Source organism: Rhinatrema bivittatum, chromosome 11, assembly GCF_901001135.1.
Source record: "Rhinatrema bivittatum chromosome 11, aRhiBiv1.1, whole genome shotgun sequence".
NCBI lineage: Eukaryota > Metazoa > Chordata > Amphibia > Gymnophiona > Rhinatrematidae > Rhinatrema > Rhinatrema bivittatum.
This window is the reverse complement of record NC_042625.1, coordinates 97183044-97194659: the sequence shown is the minus strand read 5'-3', so window position 1 is coordinate 97194659 and position 11616 is coordinate 97183044. Positions and strand designations below refer to the sequence as shown.

General features: G+C 47.3%; 1 pseudogene; it reads left to right on the top strand.

Annotated features, from left to right (window-relative positions):
* The first annotated feature begins 2465 nt into the window (after positions 1-2465).
* LOC115073358 lies at positions 2466-11049 on the top strand (annotated as a pseudogene).
* Positions 11050-11616: the final 567 nt, after the last annotated feature.

The following is an 11616-nucleotide window of genomic DNA, read 5'->3' as shown; positions in this document are numbered from 1 at the left end:
CCCTAAACACCTCGCTGGGCAGACTGTGAGCATTTATCTAAGTTACTATCAGAGCGATGCAAGAAGAGGCACATTAAAATGTATTTTAAACATCTTTATCATACCCTTCCTGTCTCTCCTCTCTTCTAGGGTGAACCTATTAGATTCTCCAGTCTCATCTCTTGTCTTTCTGTTCATAACCAGGGCCGGTGCAAGAGAATTCAGCAACCCGGGAAAATCGTCAGCGCAGGTAACACCCCCCACCCCCTGGGTTTAAAACGAGGATGTGCTAGGGGAGAATTGTGCATCCCTAGTGCTCACACTTGCAATGGGCACGCAATACGAGCGTCCATTTTTGTCTGCTTCTTCTGAGCTTGTTGGATGCCCATAGCTAAGTGCCCCTTGCTATTGTGCATGGAAATTGTGTGTCCAGAATTTGTTATTTTTAAAATCAAGCCCATAAACCTTTATTTTAAAACCCCACAAGCAGTAATGTAAGTGTCACAGCGATACTACCTAGGAGGAACCACAGAGGACCATGTTTTAAATTTCTCATAAGCGGATTGACTTAACGCCACCTCCGGGGCTGCAGTTAGATTTGCCACGTTTAAAAGTGTGCATTGGGTACCCTGGGATTTTCTGCATCAGGGAATATAGCGAATAGCCTCATCTACGTGGAATCTCCAAGCAGTGAGCACCATCGGCCACGCGGTTTGGATGCGCTAATCTCCTTACTGCATCGGGTGCTAGTCTTGTGCATGTCCAGGCACACCCAGCCTAGCGCACACATGTCCAGGCACACACACATGTCCAGGCACACCCAGCCTAGCACACACATGTCCAGGCACACACACATGTCCAGGCGCACCCAGCCTAGCACACACATGTCCAGGCGCACACAGCCTAGCACACACATGTCCAGGCACACACACACATGTCCAGGCACACCCAGCCTAGCACACACATGTCCAGGTGCACACACATGTCCAGGCACACCCAGCCTAGCACACACATGTCCAGGCACACACACACACATGTCCAGGCACACCCAGCCTAGCACACACATGTCCAGGCACACACACACACATGTCCAGGCACACCCAGCCTAGCACACACATGTCCAGGCACACACACACATGTCCAGGCACACCCAGCCTAGCACACACATGTCCAGGCACACACACATGTCCAGGCACACCCAGCCTAGCACACACATGTCCAGGCACACCCAGCCTAGCACACACATGTCCAGGCACACACACATGTCCAGGCACACCCAGCCTAACACACACATGTCCAGGCACACCCAGCCTAGCACACACATGTCCAGGCACACACACATGTCCAGGCACACACAAACCCATGTGCTAGGCTGGGTGCACTTTATTGCATCAGCCCCCTATGTTTGCAAACTGCTTAAAGAAACTTGCGAGAACATTTGCTATTTCACAATTAACAGATAAAGAAAAAATCTGATGCAGGTTTCCCAAATTGCAAAATCTGAACTGAAGTTTGAGCAAATTTGTTGAACAGGTGAGTAAAGCAGCAGTAAGATTCCCTGATTGAACTGGGGAAAATGTCAGTGAATTGGAGGAAACCCCCAAAATTCTGCTGAAATCTTCCGAGTGCCAGGTCAGCCTCAAATCTTCTGCAGCAAGAAATGCTCAGCTTTAGTTTATGCTCTCCAAGCAACAAGAGGCCAGAGGAACTCATGAGAAGAGAAGATTTGCCGTACTGGGTGACTCTCCCGGCCCATGAAGCCCAGAATCAATGAAGAGAGGGCCTCATTAATATGTAGTATGAGAATCCTCACTCTTTCAATGGCCTCATTAATATGTAGTATGAGAATCCTCACTCTAATGGCCTCATTAATATGTAGTATGAGAATCCTCACTCTTTCAATGGCCTCATTAATATGTAGTATGAGAATCCTCTCAATGAAGAGAGGGCCTCATTAATATGTAGTATGAGAATCCTCACTCTTTCAATGGCCTCATTAATATGTAGTATGAGAATCCTCTCAATGAAGAGAGGGCCTCATTAATATGTAGTATGAGAATCCTCACTCTTTCAATGGCCTCATTAATATGTAGTATGCCATGTGCAGTATTTTCTAAGCATTTGCCCCATAGACACAGAATGGGGAAAAACCTTCAGATAACCCATGGGTGAGCAGAGACCCTCAGGCCTGCACTCTTTGCACTTCTGCAAATCCTAACTCAGACCTGAGTGAAAGTCGTTTTTTTTTTTGGTTTTTTTTTTAAATCCCCCTCAAACTAACAGGAAGAGGGAGCCCAGTGTAAGGATGAGGACATCACAGCATCTGAAAAGTTTTGTGATTCTGTTTGTTTACTGTGCTGGGTGGCTTTGAAAAGTATATATTTAGTTATTAATAAAAATGTGTCTAAAAAGGAAAGAGGTCTCAGCTGCATGCGATGAATGTTTTCCCTTGGCAGCTTGCTGTGCAGTGCACACTGAGAGCCACACCTCCAGCAGAGCAAGTGGGAAAGGCTTTTGTGTAGTAGGGAGGCAAGGCATTGAGTCTGAAGGCTGGGTCTGACAGGACGTCCGTCCGTCCGGGGCGATCGGAGCAAGGGGAAGCTTCAGGTAGGTGAAAAGTTAGCTTAGACCTGGAGAAGCAGCTCTGCAGACTGGTGGACAGCTTGGTCTTTCCGTCCCGGAGCAGAGGCGCCGGGAACTTACCCAAAAAATCATAGGAGAGAAAGGAAACCTTCCAGTTGCTTTGTCTCTGTTTGAAAGGAACTTTCTTTTAGATGCCTGAACTCCGCTGTGTTAACTTTTGTAGGTCTTCATTCATAGATGAGACAATAGTTGGCATAGCATACAAGGAAAAATAAAAGCACCGGTTTACTAACAACCGGAGAGGTCAGCAGTGTGCGTGGGACGGGAGTGAGGGCATGTCCTGGTGTTCTTAGCCTGGCCAGAGATCCTGGGACAGCGGCAGGGCTTTCATTTCAAGCCTGCAGTATATGAAGTCCTCCCTGTTGTACCGAGACTGCGAAATCCAGGCTCTGTGCGCACAAAGGCAGCCTTTGGATATTTAAGAAAGTGCTCAGGCGCTGCCCGTCCGTTCCCCTTCAGTCTGAGAACCTGCTCTGCAGGTCTGATGCAGCCTCACCCTCTGCTCGGCTGGGCCTGGGGATTTTTTCCACATGAGTGCAGCAGACGCCCTGTGATTAAATAGCTGAAGGAGAAATTGGAGAGGCACAGACAGACAAGGCAGCCCTGCCATTCAGAGTGGCTATACCTTGACTTTCTGTCCGAGCAGGGTAACCCCCAAAGTGCTCAGGGAATTAGAAAACACAAACAAGCAATACCTTGTCTAGAAACTTCCGTTTGCGTCTCCTACTCTGGCCTAGATCTGGGGCCAATGGGACAGAAGCACAGGCGATCAGAGACAGGCTGAGTCCGGCCTAGTTTTGGTACAATCTGGCACGAGGGTGATCAGAATCTTTTCGGCTGTTAATGGCAAGTCTTGCACAATTGTCCAGGTGCACACACAGCCCGGCTCAGGATGTTTATTACAATGGCCCTGATTATGAAATCTAAGCGCCCATTCTTTAGCTATGGCTAAGCATTAGTAGCAGCTGCCGTCTGGGCACAGCCTAGAGGCACCACCACCACCGCTGTCTGTCCCATCTGAACACTACCCCCAGCCAACACCCTAAAAAATTACTCAGATGCTCATGCATCCAATGTGCTGTCTGCTCATAGCCCGAAACATCACATCTACTGCGGCCTACCCCAGTGACATCTCTCCAGATGGCGGTGGAAGGTAAAACTTTGACCTATTACCCTGGAAATGGTCAGGATTGACCTCCAGTCACCAGTATGTATTGGAAGTTATCAACTTAAAGGACAGACATGGCTAGTGTTTGGGTCTTCCAGCTGAACTGGCGTTTCCCAGTGCTTTGCTTGTTAAAGAAAACGTCTCAGCCTTTTCTAGCATGGATTCGGTGCAAGAAGTCGCCCAGAAACAATAGACAAGGCTTAAGTTTGAAAAAAGTGTTTCACTATTTAATAGGAGGATTCGCCACTCAAGGCTACAGGGTTTTGGAGATACTAGTGCTACATTTAGGGGGTAGATAGGGTCGTTAAATAGCCTGGCTGCTTCTAGTGCATAATTCGGGGAATTTTTAAAAGGAGCACGTGCTGACGCCATTTCCTGTTTCCAGTTCATCCACAGATCACCCAGTTAAGGCCTCCAACCCCCCAGTTATCCCCAGTTACACAATGGGGGCCTCACTGTGCGCCAGATTATGAAAGTATTTATAGGCTCGTCTGGTTTCATGCTCCGAAATGCCCCAGACCACGTGCTGCTCCTTCTTGTACCTTCGAGATGTGTGCGCTTGTGGCATTTGTGGGGGTATCCGGGAGGCTTTTAAAATCCACTCAGCATACGCAAGCCTGACATATTCCCGCATCCCTAATTAATGCGCACATCGGGCTTTTAAAATTCACCTTTTAGGGAAATAAACACTGCTACTACTGGCATTATGTAGCTTAGGATCCTGCCAGCTGCTTGTGGCCTGATTGGCCACTGTTGGAAACAGGATGCTGGGCTTGATGGACCCTTGGTCTGACCCAGCATGGCAACTTCTTATGTTGTTATGGCAATTAGCAGTTTGGGCGATAACGGTTCAAATATCTATTTCTATCAACTTCAGAGCTGAAAGCGCCTCTAAAAGCGTGAGCACCATTTTTATGTTGGGAAAAATCTGCTTTAGCAATTGCTACTGATTGTAGGTAGCAAAGGATTGTTTATCCGACGCTATGAGAATAATTTATTTTTACCACATCCCACCACTTCCTGCAAGAGGATAAGCTTCTGCATACACAGCCCCATCTCCAAATGAGACAACCTGGGCCTGCTTTCCTGCTGGATATGACGCAACTTCTCCTGTCCTGAGGCATGTGGCGTAGCCACGCGTGGGCCTGAGCTCAGGCCCACACATCAGACCACTTGCATTGCAATGGCCCGGCAAGCTTGAGAAGCAGTGGGCCAAAGAGGGAAGGCAGCCCAGGAGGGCCACAGGTGGACCCTGTCCCACGGCCACTGAAGAGAAGGCGGCCCGCGAGGCCACCGGTGGCTGGAAACAGAATGAGACCCGGGAGGTCACCGGTGGCTCCTGTCCCGCCAACGGCCAAGAAGAGAAACCTGACCGGAGAGAGCCCGTTCACCTGCTTCCCCTCATGTGCCAGCCCCTGCTGAACTGAAAAGCTTGCGGCTGTTACATGTTCTATGCTGATCTCGTGATGCACGAGATCAGCATAGAGGAAGTGATAGCCATAAGAGTTTGAATAGCGCAGGGGGACAGACGAGAGGAGCAGCAGCAGAATTGGCTCCCCCTTCTGCCCCTCATGGGGAGACAGCCTGTCTGGATGTGTTTCCGAGTGAATGGGAGCCTGCTGTGTGTTGTGTGAGCTTGCCTGGGGGAGGGGTCTGTTGGTGTGACCGGGAGTCTGCTAGGAAGTGTTTGCATGTGAGAGAACATGGGAATGGAAAAGTTGTGGTGTATGTGTGAGGGAGAGTATGTGCGTGTATGTGGGAGCCTGCGTGTGAGGGAGAGTATGAGAGTGGGAGCCTCACTGTGTGTTATATGAAGCCTGTGTGTTGGTGAGGGAATGTGAACCTGTGTGTGAGAGAGAATGTAAGAATGAGAGCCTGTTGTGTGTTCTGTAGGGGGATGGGAGCCTGCCTGTGAGAGCGTAAGCCTGTGTGTGTGAGAGAGTGGGAACCTGTGAATGAGAGCCTGCATGTGAGAGAGCATGTGAGAATGGCATGTGAGAGAGGGAACGTGTGTGGGAGAAAGCATGTGTTTCAGAGAATGCATCTGTGTTTGTGTATGAAGGAGGAAGGAAAGAAGAGAAGAGGAGAGAGAAGAAACAAAAAGATAAAAGAGATCCTGAAAAAAAGAATTAGGGAAAAGACAAACAAGGGGAACAAAGAGACTGGGACCAACAGATTAGAAAAATAGGATCAGACAACAAAGGTTAAAAAAAAACATTTTGCCTTCAGTGATTGGAATCTGCCATCTTTGGGAATGCGTTTCTTCTACGTTTGTATTTTGCTGTTTCTTTCAGTATTCCAGTGCTCAGAGAGGCTGGAGGCTGGTTCCTGGGCTTTCCATTCCATGCAGTTTGTTTCTAATCTGAAGTCCCTTATTCTGTGTTAGGTAAGGCTCTGTCTGTGTGGGCCTGTGGGACAGAGATGCAGTATTTGGTTGTCTTCGTTTCTCTGTAGGGATTGTAGCAGTGCGGCTTGTTCTCTTTGCCCATTAGGTGGCCTTTGTCTGCCTTTTTGACATAAGGTTTGCTGCTGTTTGAGACCTGAGAGTTGACTGCTGTTATGGGTTGGCATGGAAGGTTCTAGGTGTTGGTTTTTTTCTTTTGGTAGGGATCTGTCTTACTTCACAAAGTGTTTGGCCAGGTTCTTATGGCCTGGAATGGCCACTGTTGGAAACAGGATGCTGGGCTTGATGGACCCTTGGTCTGACCCAGTATGGCATTTTCTTATGTTCTTATGGCATTGGAGGGAGTTTGTTTTGCTGTCACTGCATTGAATATATTTTTTTGCATGTCCTAGTTCTGTTCTACACCCATTGCAAATCTTAAGTTCTTATGATGATTATTATGATTATTGCTGTTTTATTGGAGTTATGATATTCTCTGCATTTTTGGAAAGAGGATTCATAAAGAATACATTGATATTTGTTTTATTATGTAATTGGATCTGATATTTCTGTTAAACTTCTGTTACTTTTTACATGATGTGTACTTATAAACTGCAATAAATATACATAGATTAATAAGGTTGCTTGAAATAATAGAAATAAAATATTTTAAGGCATTTCAGTCTGAACCCGACTACACTAGAAGAAGGTTTCTCTACAAAGTAGTCCGCCCTGAAGCAGCATTTTTTGCGAACGCCGGCCGCGTTGGCGGCGGTTGTCAGACCCTCGGGTCCCAATACGGCAGCACAAAGTGAACAAATTATCTGCAATGCCAGTGATCATCAAATTCATTGAATTAAGATAAGTGTTATGCCGTATATTAACATTGTCGGGAAAAAGACTTTATGAGAAGAGACGGGGTGAATTATACCGTCCGTCCTGCTATTAATTATAAGACTGAAATTTCAATGTTCAAGTTGCATCACATTCATGGTTGAATAAGATTCTGCTACAAATTTTGAGGCATTCCTGAGGCACAAAGCGATTGAATCAGCTTGTAAACAGCTTTACCAGCTTATTTTTGTGGTTTATATATTGAGTCATTCAGCAATTAATTTAAGACCATCGAGTTGTTGGAATATTAACATTGTTACTTTATTGGGACAATTGAACATAGTAAGATTACAACTATTTGTTGATGGAAGTAAAAGAATCGCTACTTCATCTTCCTAAAGTTACAAAGTTGCCAAACAGCAACATCATGTTTTTTCTCTTTGAAATGTGTCAGTTTCATTTAAACAAATCTTTAAATAAGAGGAAACATTGATGATTCACATCAATTCTATTAACATTTGAAAAAAGTGTTCAATCAATTTACCTAAAATCAACCACACTGTTGCCTCATTCGTGCCAATTTTATATAAAAAATTAAAAATAAAAATAAAAAGATAGTATGCTTTATAGCAACTGGTCACAATTAAGTAATTTTTATAAATTCATAAATTCATATTAGAGATTACAAGACCGATGATTGGACCTATTGGCCATAGAAGTTTCTGTTAATTCAGATCTCTTGCCAAAACTGAGGTCTTATCTCTATAGTTAGATCTATATACAGTTTACTTCCAACATATATCATGATCAACTTGTTACATATTCTATATAGCTAGTCATTATTTTTACATAATTGCATACTAGCTATATCCCTTATTTTGTTGTTATCACTCATGATGAAACTACTTAGAAATTCGTTGTCAGGTGCACTCTGGTGAGAAGAGTACAAATAGTAGGGCCTAGACTTGTATGTTCCCAACTGCCCCCCCAAAGCTTCACAGCCACTGCCCCGAGAGCCCGTGTGTCACCCGCGTGCCCATGTGGCTTGCCTCCTCGCAGGCAGCAGCGCCAGGGGGCCGCAGTAAAGTCAAATGCAGCAGGAGCTGCCAGCTGATGACAAACCCAATGGAAGCTCTTCCTCATTGCTCCATTTTCGGAAGCAGCGCAAGCTCCACCCGTGCACGATGATCCGAGTGAGCCACAGGCATCGTCAGGCGGCAAACATTTCCTGCAAATTCCCGAGAGGAGACCGCGCAGTCCCTGCAGCCCGGGCGCTGACTCGCAGCCTCTCCTGAGTACATTTCCTCCTCTTTGGAGTAAACGCTGAGGGGGGGGGAAGCAGCTCCTGGACTGAAGGGATTTAGCTGTTCTAAGATTTGCCACAAGCAAAACCCCCCTTTGAAAAACGAACCCCTAGGGGGCCCGCCTCCTTCCCCTGTATTCATTTCTGTAGTCAGAAAGGTAGCGACAGCTTTCCCGAGAAACCTGGCTACAGGCACTGTTCTCTGCCACTGCTGAAGGCTCCTCTTCCTTTCAGCAGGGATTCTCCACTTACTTTCCCCCCCAGGGCCAAACACAGGCCGCCCACCTGCTTCTGCCTTTCCTCGCAGCTCCAGGGACCTAAGCAGGGGCAGCAGGCAGAGCCATTCAGTCGCCTCCTGTGGCAGCTGCCACTGCAAGCTCACACCTTTTCCAGGGTTTAGCTTGGCAAGGCTCAGATACTGCAGAGCCAACCTGGCCAATGAGCAGGTTTTAATCTTTTAAGCATATGTAGTCACCAGCAAGAAATGGTTCAAAGGAACTTGTTTCACTGTTTCGGGCTGGGCAGACGGGAAAACATTTTCCAGTCTAGGAGAGAAGCAATGTACAGGGCTGTGAAGTTGCACTTTGTATCGGTTTTATTCATATCCGATGACAAAAAGAGTCATGGAACATGGAGCTGGGGGTCTAGCGTGGCAGGGAGGTTTGTAAATACCGTGAAACATGAGCCTGCCCGGCGGCAAGTGCTGAACCCTTTCACATGGCAGCTCCTGCATTGGGTCTTCTGCAATCCAGGTACCCTGGGGCTGTAGAGGGGGCAGCGTTCAGTGTCCCTTGCCGAGGAGTCATGGTCATCATTCAGGTGAGACCTGGTGGCCAGATTTAGAGCCCATGACCGGGCTCTCCAGGAAGCCTCGGTGCATTGTCCCCAGCCTCAGGGCCAAGACAAGAAACAGTGGAAAGGAAGGTCTGTTGAAATGGGGAAAAATCCCCAAGTAGTTGTGAATGAGCTTTCTTTGGCATTAGGGATCCCGGAAATGGTTGCAGCTGAGTTGGTAGAAAAAGGAGAGAAGAAAGAACTACCAGGCCAGAAGAGAAATGCCTGTAACCTGAATGCCAAGGCTCTGTTCCAATCTGATGAGTATGCGGAATGAGATTCGTCAGGCTGCCAACTAATGGTCCCCTACACAACGTGCACCGAACAGGCCCATTCCAGTAAAACAATGTAAATGAGCATAAGGGCTAGCAAAACTCCCGCCTTGCTGATTGGTGAAGGGGAGGGAGTGGCTCGAACGTGAGAATAGAGGCTCCCCCCCCATCCTAGGCAGACTGAAACCATGACAGCATTTTTGTCATGCATTTAAATACAAAGCAGCTGCAGAGTCAGGAGGGCACCTTCATAAGGACTCTCGAAACTCAGGTGAGACAGAGCTGCTGCCACCCTGCATTCAAAATGGAACGAGTTTAACTTATTGCCACACAAGAGTCCAACAGGGAAAGGAAGCCACTGGCTGTGAGCAGTTATAAGAACAGAAGTGCAAAGGTCCCCCAAGCTGAGCATGCTTGCTCCTACAGTGGCCGATCCCAAAAAGGTGATCTTGCTCACCCCCAGGGATAAGTAGTGGGTTTTCCCTGCGTCACCAGTTTAACTATTTAATGGACTTTTCCAAAAGCTAGTTTCTGTGACCACAGCCTTTGGCAAGGACCTGCTAGAAACAGTTTTTTTTGTGCTTCTGGAGGACCACAGTTAATAGCCTGGTTTCCAGGATGCCCACAATGACTGCTCAGATATATAATTTACTTACATTTGGTCCAGGAACCAGATTCGTTTGAAGAGTTTGATTTCTCTGCAATGTTTGGGGACAGGGGTTGAGCACTCAAGGGCTAGAACGTAACATTCATTGTCAGAAGCAGTTCAATAAGAGTCACTCTCTCATTCTCTTCTGATCTTTGCACAGGTAAACACGCACCATGGACTGGAAAACCTTCCCAAGGTTTGCTGAGTGGCGTCAACAAGTACTCCACAGCCTTTGGACGGATCTGGCTCTCGGTGGTCTTCGTCTTCCGTGTCTTGGTTTATGTGGTGGCGGCAGAGAAGGTCTGGGGAGATGAGCAGAAAGACTTTGACTGTAACACTCGTCAGCCAGGCTGCACCAATGTTCCTGCTACGACCATTTCTTCCCCATTTCTCACATCCGGCTGTGGGCCCTGCAGCTTATCTTCGTCAACCTGCCCCTCTCTTCTGGTCATCATGCACGTGGCCTACAGGGAAGACCGGGAGAAAAAGAACCGGATGAAAAACGGAGAGACTGCTCCAAGCTCTACTCCAACACTGGCAAGAAACACGGAGGGCCTCTGGTGGACCTACCTCCTCAGCTTGTTTTTCAAGACAGGCATCGAAATCACCTTTCTCTATATCCTGCACAAGATGTGGAACAGCTTTGACATGCCCCGCCTGGTCAAGTGTAGCAGTGTGGATCCCTGCCCCAATGTAGTGGATTGCCTACATAGCCAGGCCACGGAAAAGAAAGTCTTCACCTATTTCATGGTGGCAGCCTCGGCCATATGCATCATCTTGAGCATCTGTGAGATCTTCTACCTGATTTTCAAGAGGGTCTTGAGCACCCTACAGAAATACAAGAACTCAAGTAAACACTCAGTGACCTACAGCAAAGCCTCCACCTGCCAGTGCCACATAAAGCTTGAGCAAGCAGAAAGCAAACCCAAGAACAAGCAGATGGAGTCGCTGCGAGCCTCTGCACCAAACCTGACATTAATCTGAAGCCCAGCTCCCGGGGCACGGGAACCATGAAACGTCAGGGTTTCTGGGGAAGCCCTCCAGCACCGATGCCAGACGAGTCGTCTTGCTTTCCGCTGGCCCACTCGAACCTTTGCTCTGACCGACTTCGGGGGCTCTTAGGACTCCTGCAGACTGTGATATTAAACACTGCCATTACATAAGACCGGGAGAGATATTTGAAACGCAAAACGTTTACACATCAAAGCATTTATGCTGTTTTATAATGTGTGTATTATATTATTTTTTTTTTTACTACTGTTGTAATAAGAGCTATCCGGACAATGTGTTAAGTTATGGAGACAGCTCAAGTGCATCTATGTCCATGCTTTTCATTTTTAAAAAGCAACAGAGCTATAAAGAGGACACTGGACTCTTCCAACTCACAAGAGCGGGGGGATGGGGATGGGAATGGGACGGGGAAGAGTGTTGAATGTTGCCAGCTTCCCACCTGCTGGTATCGCCCATGCTTACTATCTAAAAGTTGCAGCGAATACTCCTGGCACACAATGTGTGACATCACCAAACCCTACCTGCAGTACATCGCATGCA